Raw genomic sequence first — 12,067 nt, 5'->3', positions numbered from 1 at the left:
TGGTTTCGCTCCTTGCTGTGCAAGCACAAGGACCCAAGTTCAATCCCCGGTGCCAAAAAAAAAAAAAACTTCATAAAAGCTTTAGTGTTTAATGTCACAGAGGAAAAAGTCTTTCCATAAAGCATTTCCTTCAAATATTTTTTTAAGGCAAACTTCACAAGACCTATTGCCAATCAGTAAAAGCCAAACATGTTTGTGAAAAAGGTCACCATCCAGCTGAAAATTGCAAACAACTTTTTTTTTTTGAAACAGGGTCTTCACATGCAGCCCAGGCTGACCTCAAATTCACAGCAATCCTCCTGCCTCAGCATTCGAAGGGCTGGGATTTCAGGTGTGCACCATTACTCCTGGCTCAGAATTTTATTAACTATGTATTTTGATCTTCATGATCCAAGCCACTTTCAGTTTTCACATCTACAATTTCAGAAATGCCAATTTCACAATGGATATCAGATTGTACTATTAGGGGGAATGTGTTAAACTTCCCACTAAATAACACCACCACTTTCTAAGTGTGTAATGAATGTTCAAGGGTGATCCTGAAAGGATTTTTTGCTTCTTCTTTAAAACTAGGTTGGGGTGTGATTGAGTATGAAGGTGAAAAAAAATCTCAAGTCCTCTCATTTATCTTTGAAAGATTCCTGAAAAGTAGTTGAAAGAAGGCATTAATAAGTCTTACTACCAAATTAATAATTTGATACTTAAATGCCAATGAAGCATAAAGGAAAAACACTTTTAAAACCTGTTAAAGACACTATATCCTTGGGATCCCAGCCACCAAAATTACTTATTTATAAACACATTTATATGGTAACACTGATTATGTTCCATGGTTATTTGACTGTAACAAACAGGTATTCAACCATAGTGCTATGACCTCAATGTTTATATGCCCTCAAGATCCATATGTTGAAGTCCTGGCTCCCAAGGTGATGCTATGAGCAGAGAGGAACGTTGGGAGATAATAAGTAAAAAGAGGGTAGGCCCCTCAAGAATGGGATTAACGTCCCTACACAAGAGACCTTTTCCCCTTCTGCCATATGAGAACACAGCTGGAAATTGCTATCTGTGGATCAGAAGGCAGTCATCACCAAACTCAGAATCTGCTAGCATCTTCATATTTTGGATTTAATGGCCTCCAAAACTGTGAGAAACCAATCTCTCTTGTTTATAAGCCACTGGCCTAGGGTATTTTATTATAGCAGGCCAAATGGCCTAAAGCACACAGAGAGTTTTTAAAATTCAGATCAAAGGGGGCGGGGGAGCATTTGTTGAAGTTGTTCTAAATGTTTACAGACACCTCAGTTATTGCTATCAATTTATGAGATGGAAATTATCCCTACATTACAGAACAGGAAACTCAGTCAAAAAAAGTAACTTGACAAAGAACAAGAGTGGTGAGATGGTGATTCAAACTCAGATCAGTCTGCTTTCAAAGCCACCATATCATACTTCGTTCCACAGATAACTTTCCAACTCACATTAAAAATTGACTTGATTTATGTAGCTTAGTGACAGAATGCTTGCATAGCATGCTGCAAGGTCCAAGGTTCAATCCCCCACCACCGCACATACACACACAGACACACACACACACCCCTACCTCATGGATTAATAAAAATATTAATTCTTTGGTGGCTATTCAAATCATTTCAATATTCAAACTCTGCCAATACATTTTGAGTAAAACACATACAGTAGCTTACAGAAAAGAACAGAGCACCAAGTTAGGCCACAGTGAGGTACTGGTTAGACTACTAAATTCAGTGCAGAAAGCTTAGTCTCAGATCTAACGGGTGGGTGATGGGGAGCAAGCCATAAACTCCCAGCCTCACCTCGGACTGCTTAGGAGACGTGATGTAGATGAAATAAATCTGTAAATTATAATGATATAAGGAATCGCTGTATCTTCAGTGAGACGAAGATGGAGAAGCGCTGTTTTCAGGACAGTAAGTTGACACAAATGAGAAGCCACGCATAGGCAGAGAAAGCCGCCAGCCCTGGAGCAGGCGGGCACTTGACAGCGGAAGGTGCGGCGTGGAGCGCGCTTTCTGCCGCTTTCTCACCACCCGGAGCCAGTGCCCGAATCCGGCCACCCCCCCGGACGCGAGTAGGAGACGCGTGGAGGAAGGTGCGAAGGAAGAGCAGGGAGGACGGGAACAGGGCAAGGCGGCCTGCTACCCCAGGTGACAGGCCTGGGTGACATCCTGGCCCAATAGCAGCGTCTGCAAATCCGAGCGACCCTCCCCGCCCTGCCCGGAGTCCCGAGCCCACGACGGCGACCACCTGTCACTAAGACAGAGAGAGGGGCTCTCGAGACCCCAGCAGTTCGGACACTCCAGAAGCCGGGGACCCCTGCTCCGGCCTGCGGAGCCCCCGCTCGGCCTCCTCAGCCTCCCTGCTCTCCTCCGCCAGCTGCGCCCCCGCCCCGCTCCCTCAGCGCCCAGGTGAGGGGAGGTGCGCCGCGCCGCCATCTTGTCCCCAGCCCCGCCACACCCCCGCCGCCCGCACCCCAGGCCCCTCGCGGACACTCACCCCGCCGCCCTGCGCAGTACCGGCAGTTCCGAGCGTCCCGCCGGGAAAGGGGCGGGGCTGCTTGGAGGGGCGTGGCCGGGCGGCCTAAGGCGCACCACGTGACCCGGTGCGCCCGCACGCAGGCGCAGTGCTCGGGCTGGAGGGAGAACTAGTGTCTGCCCCACTTCAGCGCAGGGATTCTCCATCTCAGCTCTTTGTACAGGCTTCTCTCGCACCACTACCTGGACTGTTTGGTGCTCTCTTTCACCGGTCTCATCATCGCAGTCCGCTGGATGTCCGCCTCAAATACGCACGCGTGAAAGCCACGGCGAGGGTCCAAGGCGTGGAAGGCTCCACACACCGATGACCTAACACGTTTAGTCTACTTCAGAGACGGCGTAACACTAAACAGGTAGTGCGTGATTTTTAAATCAGTCCTGAAATACCTAGGGAAAAGTTACACAGCCTAAATCATCAAGTGAATATTTCCCACCACTTTCATCCACTTTTTTACTGGCCCATTCCCTCCTTATCACAGCAGGTGGAAAGTCACGGGACCTACGGGAGGCAGTGGGAAGGCAGGTGAGCTCTGCACATCTGTGTTTTTATATCTGTCCCCTACCCTGTGGACCCCATTACGTGTGCTTGTCCTGCGGTTTTAGTCTCTTGTGTAATTGCACAGCAGGAGTAAGAGTGGCAGCCAGAACCAGGGTGGGTGCGTTGAGTTTTGCGTGGCAGGAGCATTTTGAAAGAACCCATGGGGACAGACTGTGCAGGGATGGCAGTTGACTCCCAAAGCCGATGGACTTGGAGTGTGAGTGTGAGCTGTGCAAGAAGCTTCCTGTCCCTGCATAATGCATGTCCTTAGCCATAGTTCACAAACTTAGTTTTGTGGTTTCAGCCTAACGTGGCAGATAGATCTTAAAGGATGAAGCAGTATACATCAGTAGTTGTTAATAGAGCCATACCAGCTCTGTCTATATAACAGGGAAATAGAGTTAGCCAGAGAGGTTAAATGACTTGGCTATCCCATATATAAACACAAACTGGGTTTTGAGTACACATTAGTGTTTGGTGTTCTATGGGCTAGGCACTGTGGGAAAAACTAATACAGATAAAGATGTCCCTCCTTTAACAACCTACCTGTTTAATAACTGTTTAGACTTCCCACCGTTCACTCCGACATATTACCTGTCTTTTTGTGTGTGTGTAGTTCTGTACATCTTGTTGATGGAATCTCGGTGTCTTTTTTTGTACAGTACACCTTGTTTATACAGTACTATGATTTTTGCTGATTGTACAGTACAGTACTATAGTTTTATGTTCTGTTATACATTACAGTACTGCATGTAAGAGTTATGCAAATAAAAGCAAAGGCATCAAGTTGGAGTTTTCTTTGACCATTTCTTTGTTCTGGATATTGTAATGTACATACTATATACAATTCTGACCTAGCCATCAATTCTTTTAATGACCTGGTCCTAGGGACTAAATTTGGTCCTTAAGCAAGAAGTGTCTCTGTACTACAATTGGAGCTATGGGACCACTCCCCCTCCCCTCACCTGAATTTGGGCCACACCCAGGGCTCCCCCACCCCCACCCCACTTTGTCCTAAGGAGACAGAAATAAGAAGACTCTCTGGAAATTCCTAAAATTCCAGGCCAGGAGGCATGTATGCTAGACTAGCTGTGCATTGAGCCCTCAGGTCATTTTTCTTTTTTCCAGTTCCCAGGACCTAATCTCACAGAGTTTGGCTTTACCAGAGGATGCCCTGGGGCTGAATGGGTTGGGGAGCTGACCCAAGGGACCCTTTGTAAGGTTCCCACAACCTAATTCTTACTCTTCCTCTCCACAGACTCATTATAGGGAATGTCTCATCCCTACTACCTGACTGCTTGAATGCCTTCTCTGGCAGTCACTGGGATAAATTTGACACTAGCCCCCCCCCCCCATTGACTACCTCCTCACCAGCCTTCACAGTCACCCCTCTCCCCAGGAGATAAAGACAACCTCCTGAGCCCACCCCATACTAGGTCTGGGTCTGTCTAGCTTAATTAAGGCCCCAGACTCAAAAAACTAGCATTGAAGCCTCCCACCATTCTATCCCTTTGGGAGGTGGTAGACAATGGTACTGTACTGCTGGAGTTCAGATCCCTTTTTCAGTCATAGTATTTAGCAATGCAAAGAGAACAGGATAAATTTTCTGAGGACCTTGAAAAGTGCTGCCTGATTCCATACCCTGACCAGGGCTTTTGATCTGACCTGGTGAGATGTCCAGTTCATCCTAGTTTCTTGCTTCACAGCAATAGAAGGAGGATTATGAGAGCTGAAAAAGAGGATTATGAGAGCTGAAAAGCCAATGATGAGCTGCGCCCAATGATAAACAGCTAACCATTATTTGGGCCCCAAGAAGGACCTGGGTGATATTACAGCACTGGGAGTGGAGAAACCAAAGGAAGGTTATAGCTCTAGCCCCTCTTACTGGGTATGCACAAGGGCATGCCCAAGCCTCTAAATTATAAGCTTAGGACTATCATTCAGGGCTCTGATGAAAATCCTGCTACTTTCCAGCACTAGCTTGAAAAGGCACTTTGTAAGTACATGAATTTAACCCTGGAAACTAGAGAGGGCCAAATTATCCTGGGATAGTATTTTATTATTCAGTCAGCACCAGATATTAGAGGAAACTCCAAAAACTCTAAAAGGGCCATAAGTTGAGATAAGTCAACTGGTCAATGTGGCTTTTAAATCTGGTATCTAGAGAGGGCCAAATTATCCTGGGACAGTATTTTATTAGCTAGTCAACTCCAGATAGTAGGAGGAAACTCCGAAAATTCCAACAGAGCCCATAAGTTGGGATAACTCAGTTGGTCAAAGTGGCTTATACAGTCATTAACAATCATGACAAAGAAGAGAACAAATGAGAGTTGAGTACAGAGAAAAGACAGGCTAAAGCTATCCTGGCCCTAATGGATTATCAGGAACTGTGCAACTCCCATAACCACCTGACAGAGGGCACAGCAAGGATAAAGAATAAAACAAGACAGGGGCCAGGGATTTAGCTCAGTGGTGCTGCCACCTGCCTCACAAGCGCAGGGTCCTGAGTTTGATCCCTGGTACCAAAAAAAAAAAGACAAAGTTTTACTGCATAAGTAGGGGTCTGAGACAGTCATGGCTCTTATCAGACTATGACCCCGAAGCTTTTGACTTGCCACTATTTATTGATCACACAGCATTGCAAGGGGTGTAAAGGCAAATGGAGAGAACAGCGGGGACTAAGGCACTGACGACAGCCAGGCTTATAAAAAGGGAGGAATGATGCATTCCTGTGAAAGACAGGTTGTCATTAATGAGTAACCTGTGTTTTCTTTAGCTAACGTTTGTTCTAGGAGAATGGCTGCATAAGAGTCATAAAGTCTTCAGCTGCAGTGTTATCTTGCTATAAGAGATGCTACAGTGTCACTGACCATTGAGGCCTCAACTGTCACCACTGGCATAGGAGCTCTGTTTCCACATGCCAGCTAAAGGTTCATCTAGCAAGTCATGTAGGCCTAAAACAGACTCACAATTTAATCAATAGCTAATTCATAAGCCAATTCAATAATATTTTATAGCTTGCTCAGCAGGGTTTCAAGCTGCTCTCCAGCAATAGATAAAGCTCATGATAAAGCCCACAGCACCAGGAGAACCAAGGTAATCCAAAGGATGATGGAGGCAAATCTGAGTGCTTCAAGTGCAAGTGGGCAGTGGGCAAAGGAGGGGCCTCAAAAGCCACTGAGTCATTGCTGAGACTGTCTGAACATGGATGAAGACCCTTGACACTGGAGGAGGAACTGCCCTCATTCCCAGACAGGGATGAAATCATCCACTACCATGGTGGCCTGGGGTTCAGCTTATGTGGCCTCCACACAAGAACATCCTCATCACCTCTCAGGAGCCTTGATAACTGTGGGTGTAACAGACAAACAGATTACATTCCTTTTCTATTCTGGGGCTTCTTACTCAATTCTAACCTCTTATTGGGGTGAGTTATCCTCAGTTGTAGGCCTTGAAGGAGTTAACCAGTCAGTTTTCTTTACCTTCCTCTGAATTGCTGATTGGGAAATTTTCTTTTCCAAGCTGGCTTCATGGTAGTACCAAACTAATTGGAAAAGATATACTCTTTCTTCTCAGGGCCACTCTGTCATTCAATCCTCTGGCAGCCCATTTCCTAGTTGCCAGAAACCTGACCAGCCTGGCTTCATTGGACCCAGTTTCTCTTCCAAAATAGCACTGGACTCTAGTAAAGACAGAGTCTCTATAACATAAGTTTGATATAATCTGAGCTGCTCATCATGATAAGATTGGACATGCACACCCATCATCAATTAAAAGTGGTATATAAAACAGGCTTGAGCAGCACAGTAGGACACAGATAAGTTGCATAGGCTAGTAGCACAGACTCTAGAGCTGCATTAAAAATTACCTGCCACCACTTGTTGGGAGAAAAGAAATTTAGACCTGGTTTAAAGATGAGTCTGCACAATACATTGACATCAGCTGGAAATGGATTACTGTGATCCTACCATTCCATTCAGAAGTGGCTCTAAAAGAAAATAGTGAAAGGCAGTCCCCTTGATGGGAAAACTATGGATGGTACATCTGGATGTCCACTTTACTTAGAAGGAAACTGAGCTGAGGTCCAGATCTATTCTGGCTCCTAGGTTGTAGCTAATGGTTTTACCTGTTTCTTACTGACTTGTAAAGAACAATATTGGAATATTGATAACAAGGAAATCTAAGGAAAAATTATATGGGTAGACCTCTCAAAAGCGATGAATATATGAATATTGTGAGGACTTCTGTGCTTCACATGAATGATTACCAAAGGGCTTCCACATAATAGATGAACAAGAAGGCTCATTCTGTGGACACTGGTGAGCTTCTTTATTGACACTAGTCCTTGTGCAGTGGACCCATATATTACTAGCCATGGCCAGGATGAGGCTATCCATAGAGTGACAACGTGGATTTCTTCTCTGGGGCAGAAACCCAATCTGCCAACAGCAGGAGCTATCATGGTCCCCCTGATATAGCACCATTCCTCGGGACACTGGAGCCATGTTGGTTATGTTAGATTTCTTTCATCCTGAAGGGACAGAGATTATCTTCACTAGAATAAACACATTTTTGCTTTCAATATCCAAAATGGTTCTTCAGTGTCACCACCTGTGTATCTGTGCCTCGTCATAATCCTATGATTCATTATCATTTTATGACATACATGGTTGCTTCTCATCAAGAATTTCATTTGAAAGCACAAGAAACAAGCTCATGCTCTTGAAATTGACTAATCTTATTGCATATCCCATCGTCTAAGAACAAGTGACTTGGTAAATTGGTGCAGAGGCAGAAGCTATAATTGGAGCACCACTAGTGAGACATGCCCTGCGAGATCAAATGCAGTCCTACAGCCTAGAGTAGATGCTTGGAACCAGTGACCAACAGATGGTGCTATTCCTCTACAGCCAAAATACCCAAGTCCTGAAAACTATTAAACCTCATGATTCATTGACAAAATTTAATTTCCTTTCTCTACAACCTTAGATTCTCTTGGTTTAAAGATCTTTGTTGCTGACTTATTTCTTGTTCTTGTCCAGAGAAAAGGTCTTGGGAGCAGGAAGCTTATATGGGACATGATTCCAGTGAGCATAAACGGGAAAAGAGAAAAATGAATCAGAGATAAGGTGGGTAAAAATGAGCAGATGACCACTAAAGCTTAACTAAAGCTCAACCTCACCAAGAACCCTTGAAGAAACAGTGTAGAACAACTGTTAGAATTTTCCTTTTGGAGGCTGAGAAGGCAAAGCATATGCCCCCCAACTACCATTCATAGGACATTAGCTTCTTGATATTTTCAGGCTGTGTTTTCCTTTGTTAGAGCACTAGAGAAAGGGAACTAGTTACTGTATATTGCAGCTACAGGCAAACTCTGCCTGCAGAGCTGAGGAGACATGGAGAGAGGCAGCTACCTTATAGGCTATAGTTCCCAGGAGAAATGTGCTTTTATCATTCAGGAACATAATGATGTTCCCATTGAATGACAAGTTGGAGCTGCCACCTGACTATTTTTGGAGTCTTCACGCCACTAAACCAACATGCAGAAGAGAGGTTACAATAGTAGATGGAGTGGTCAGTTCCAAATAACAAGGGAAATTTGGGTTGAAGTACACAATGAGGACAATGATGACCCTAGCAAAAACCTAGGAAATTATTGGAGAACCATTTTGTTTTTCTGTTTTCAATAGAAAATGTGAAAAGAAGAACTCAATAAAGACAAGACTCAATAAAAGCAAGACCATCAAGAACTTAGATCCTTCATGAACAAAAGTTTGTGTCACTATCAAGATAAAGGTCCACAACTAGCCAAAACTAAGAACAGTGGGAATGTGAAATAAGAAGTGGCAGAGGGAAGTGCTGAGTATCAACTTTGTGCTTATGATTGGTTTAAAAAAATGACTGAGAATGGCATGCATTTTTATTTTACATTAATATTAATTTGTCCCCTTTCTGTATTATTGTGTACAAAGTATGCCAATGGTGTTTGTTTGTTTGTTTTTTGGTACCAGGGATCAAACTCAGGTCCTTGTACTTGCAAGGCAGGCAGCAGAACCACTGAGCTAAATCCCCAGCCCTGCCAATGGTACTTTACTTAACCAATTAGTTCACATGTCACTAAAATTTGAGAATCCATGGTTTAATGGGAAAAACTATGTATTCCCTAGACCTCTTCGACCTTTAAGATTGTAATAGTAACAAATCTCACCCATGTTGAGGACACTACAAAGGCATCTTCATTTGTATATTGTATAGTTGTATGCTGTTTGAAGCACAGAGTTGTTGTAATATAGGAGGTAAATATCTTGGATAGCAGAAGATGTGGACCATGCCAATTATTTGCCTATTTGTTCTTGAATCTATTCTCTGGTTTTCCTATGGATCAATCTCTCAAGGAAATACATTTCCCAGGATCCCTGGACAAGTGGCTTCCAGGTAAGTTTGGCCAATAGGAGGCTCTAGTAGAACACTGGAGTAGTTCCATACTCCAGAAAGAAGTATCAGGGTATTTCATTCCCTTCTCAGGTCGTGTTTCTCAGCCAGTTTCTCTGGCTGTGTTACCACTGTGTCTCCAGGTCTCACTAAACAATTCTTTACTTCATGATCTGCATTTCCTGCCATGATACTAGCTCTTGGGTGGCACCAGCTTCAGTCTCTGATAATAAGAACCCTCTGCTGTCCCTCTACTACTTACTAGAAGTAGTAGCAGCTGTACAATGTTACTAATCTCTGGTTTATTTCACTGTCTAATGTTTGACTTCTCACCTCTTCCATCAACTGTAGAGATAATACTCTGGATTAAAATTCCTCTGCTTTTCAGACCTAGAATAGATTGTTTTCTTGATGAACCTAATATCTAACCTAATGTTTATCCTGTGCCCAGTCTGGTCCATAGGATGTTATAACCCACTGCTGGCAACTTGGCCCACTAAGAAGGATCTGGCTGGTAGTGATCATTGCAGGGGTGGATATAAGCAGAATTAACTATGAGAGGTGAAAGTTATAGTTGCTAAAATGTGGGTTGGATGTAAGGAATACATGAGCCCACCTGCCCTTAGCCCTTTTAATTTCACAACCTGCACTGTCTAACACAGTAGCCACTAGCACTATAAATGAATTGAAATGTGGCTCATCTGAATTAATATTTGTATTAAATGTAAATTGCACACCAGATTTCAAAGACTAGGTGTGAAAAAATATCACAATAATAATTTTTATATTGATTTGGGGGCATATTATGCTAAATAAATTTTATACTGATAAAATTAATTTTACCTGTTTCTTTTTACTTTTTAAGGTGGCTACTAGAAAACTTAAAGTTACACATGGCACCCAGGCATGATGGCACATGCCTATAATCCCAGCACTTGGAAGCCTGAGGCAAGAGGGTAGCCACAAGTTTGAGGCCAGCCTGAGCTATGTAATGAGTTCAAGGTCAGCCTAAATTACATAGTGACACCCTGTCCCAAAAAAACAAGTTCATCATCCACACTCAGAACTATCCTAAACCACTCAGTGGACTAATCCAACACCACACACACACACACACACACACATACACACACAATCTAGTATCTTACACCTATGATCCAGTCATTCCCAAAAGCCCCACCCATAAGCAAATGAGTCTTTGGGAGGACATGTAGATATAAGCCATAACAGTAGGAGTACCAACTCCATCATAAATCAAGTGGGTGTGTATATGTGAGTTTGTTCCTGGACACTTCTGTGTTGATACTACACTGTTTTAGTTACGGTAGCTTTGTGACAAGTCCAACATTCAGTTTTGCTAATCCTCCCATATTATTCTTCTTATTAAAGATTGATTTGGGGATTTTTTGCAGTGTCTGGAACTTTAGAAAAGATTATATTGAACGTATAGATCAAATTGGGAAAATATTTACATTCTTATATTATTGAATCTTCTAATCCTTGAACATAGTATATCCTTTGGGTTTTTAAAATATTTTCTTTCATTTCACTTTTAGAATATAACAGGCAAATATCCTCATAGTATGGTAGGCAAAATCCCTTAGAACAATAAATCTCAAAATTGTTTAAAATTTTCTGTGTAGCGAAGTTGCACATCTTCTATTATACTTCAACGTATTTGATTTTTTTAAAGACTTACAAAGAGCATTGTTTTTAAATTTTACTTTTTAGCTGAAAATAGAAATTAAATTGATCAACCTTATATGTAGTACAACCTTGTATGTAGTAGTATTGCTAAAATTACTTATCTCATTATAACAAATTATGTATAAATTCCCTTTGATTTCCTCCATACAAAATAATATTATTTGAAAATGCTGCTAGTTGTATTTCTTTCTTTCTAATACTTACACTTTTAATTTCCCCTTGTCTTCTTGCACTAGCTGGGACTTTTAGTACAATATTGAATAGAAGTGAAAACAGTGAGTATCTTTGTATTTTTAATAGTTCTAGTGGGGAAGCATTTAATATTTTACCTTTAGATATAATGGTTTTGTAGATATTTTTCTCAGGTTAAGAAGCACTGAATGGGGGAAAAAAAATATGGCACTTAATGAAAAAAACTGCCAACCTACAATTTAATACCTAGTAAAACCATGCTTTGAAATTGAGTTGATATAAAGACACTTCAGGCAAACACAAACAGGGAAAATTAACCTGCAGCAGGCCTCCTCTAAAGGAAATATGTTCTTTAGGTATAAGAAAAGATTCTAGTTGGATGCATAGAGATGCAGGTTTAAAAATGAAAAACAAGGGCCGGGGATTTAGCTCAGTGGTTCCAGTGCCTGCCTCAAAAACGCAAGGTCCCGAGTTCAATCCCCGGTACCAAAAAAAAGAAAAGAAAAGAAAAACAGTGACAGAATACATATGTGCAAAGTTCTAGATTAATACTGATTGTACAAAATAGCAATAACTGTGTTGTGGGGTTTAATACTGTTTGCAGAAATAATTGAAATATATGAAA

General features: G+C 42.4%; 1 protein-coding gene and 1 long non-coding RNA gene across 6 annotated transcripts in view; one reads left to right on the top strand and one right to left on the bottom strand.

Moving 5' to 3' along the window:
- Positions 1-2,610, bottom strand: part of Scaper (S-phase cyclin A associated protein in the ER) — a 375,238-nt gene extending 372,628 nt beyond the window's left edge. For 3 of the 5 annotated variants that reach the window (XM_004872072.3, XM_087210281.1, XM_087210282.1), the window contains exon 1: positions 2,536-2,610. The gene's annotated coding sequence lies outside the window, so the exon portion shown is untranslated. Of the gene's footprint in view, positions 1-1,835; positions 1,936-2,535 lie in introns of those variants that run through there. The other 2 variants (XM_087210283.1, XM_004872070.4) reach the window with 2 other exon arrangements.
- Positions 2,611-2,655: 45 nt separating this feature from the next.
- LOC106008448 (uncharacterized) lies at positions 2,656-11,422 on the top strand. Its single transcript, XR_001182796.3, has 4 exons — positions 2,656-2,926; positions 3,053-3,096; positions 8,154-8,240; positions 8,802-11,422. It is a non-coding gene; the product is annotated as an uncharacterized LOC106008448 (long non-coding RNA).
- The last annotated feature ends 645 nt before the right edge of the window (positions 11,423-12,067 follow it).

Source organism: Heterocephalus glaber, unplaced genomic scaffold (genome assembly GCF_053883595.1).
Source record: "Heterocephalus glaber isolate CG9 unplaced genomic scaffold, H.glaber_assembly_v1.0 deba00001140, whole genome shotgun sequence".
Classification (NCBI taxonomy): domain Eukaryota; kingdom Metazoa; phylum Chordata; class Mammalia; order Rodentia; family Bathyergidae; genus Heterocephalus; species Heterocephalus glaber.
The sequence above is the reverse complement of the archived record's forward strand: the minus strand, read 5'-3'. Positions and strand labels throughout refer to the sequence as shown.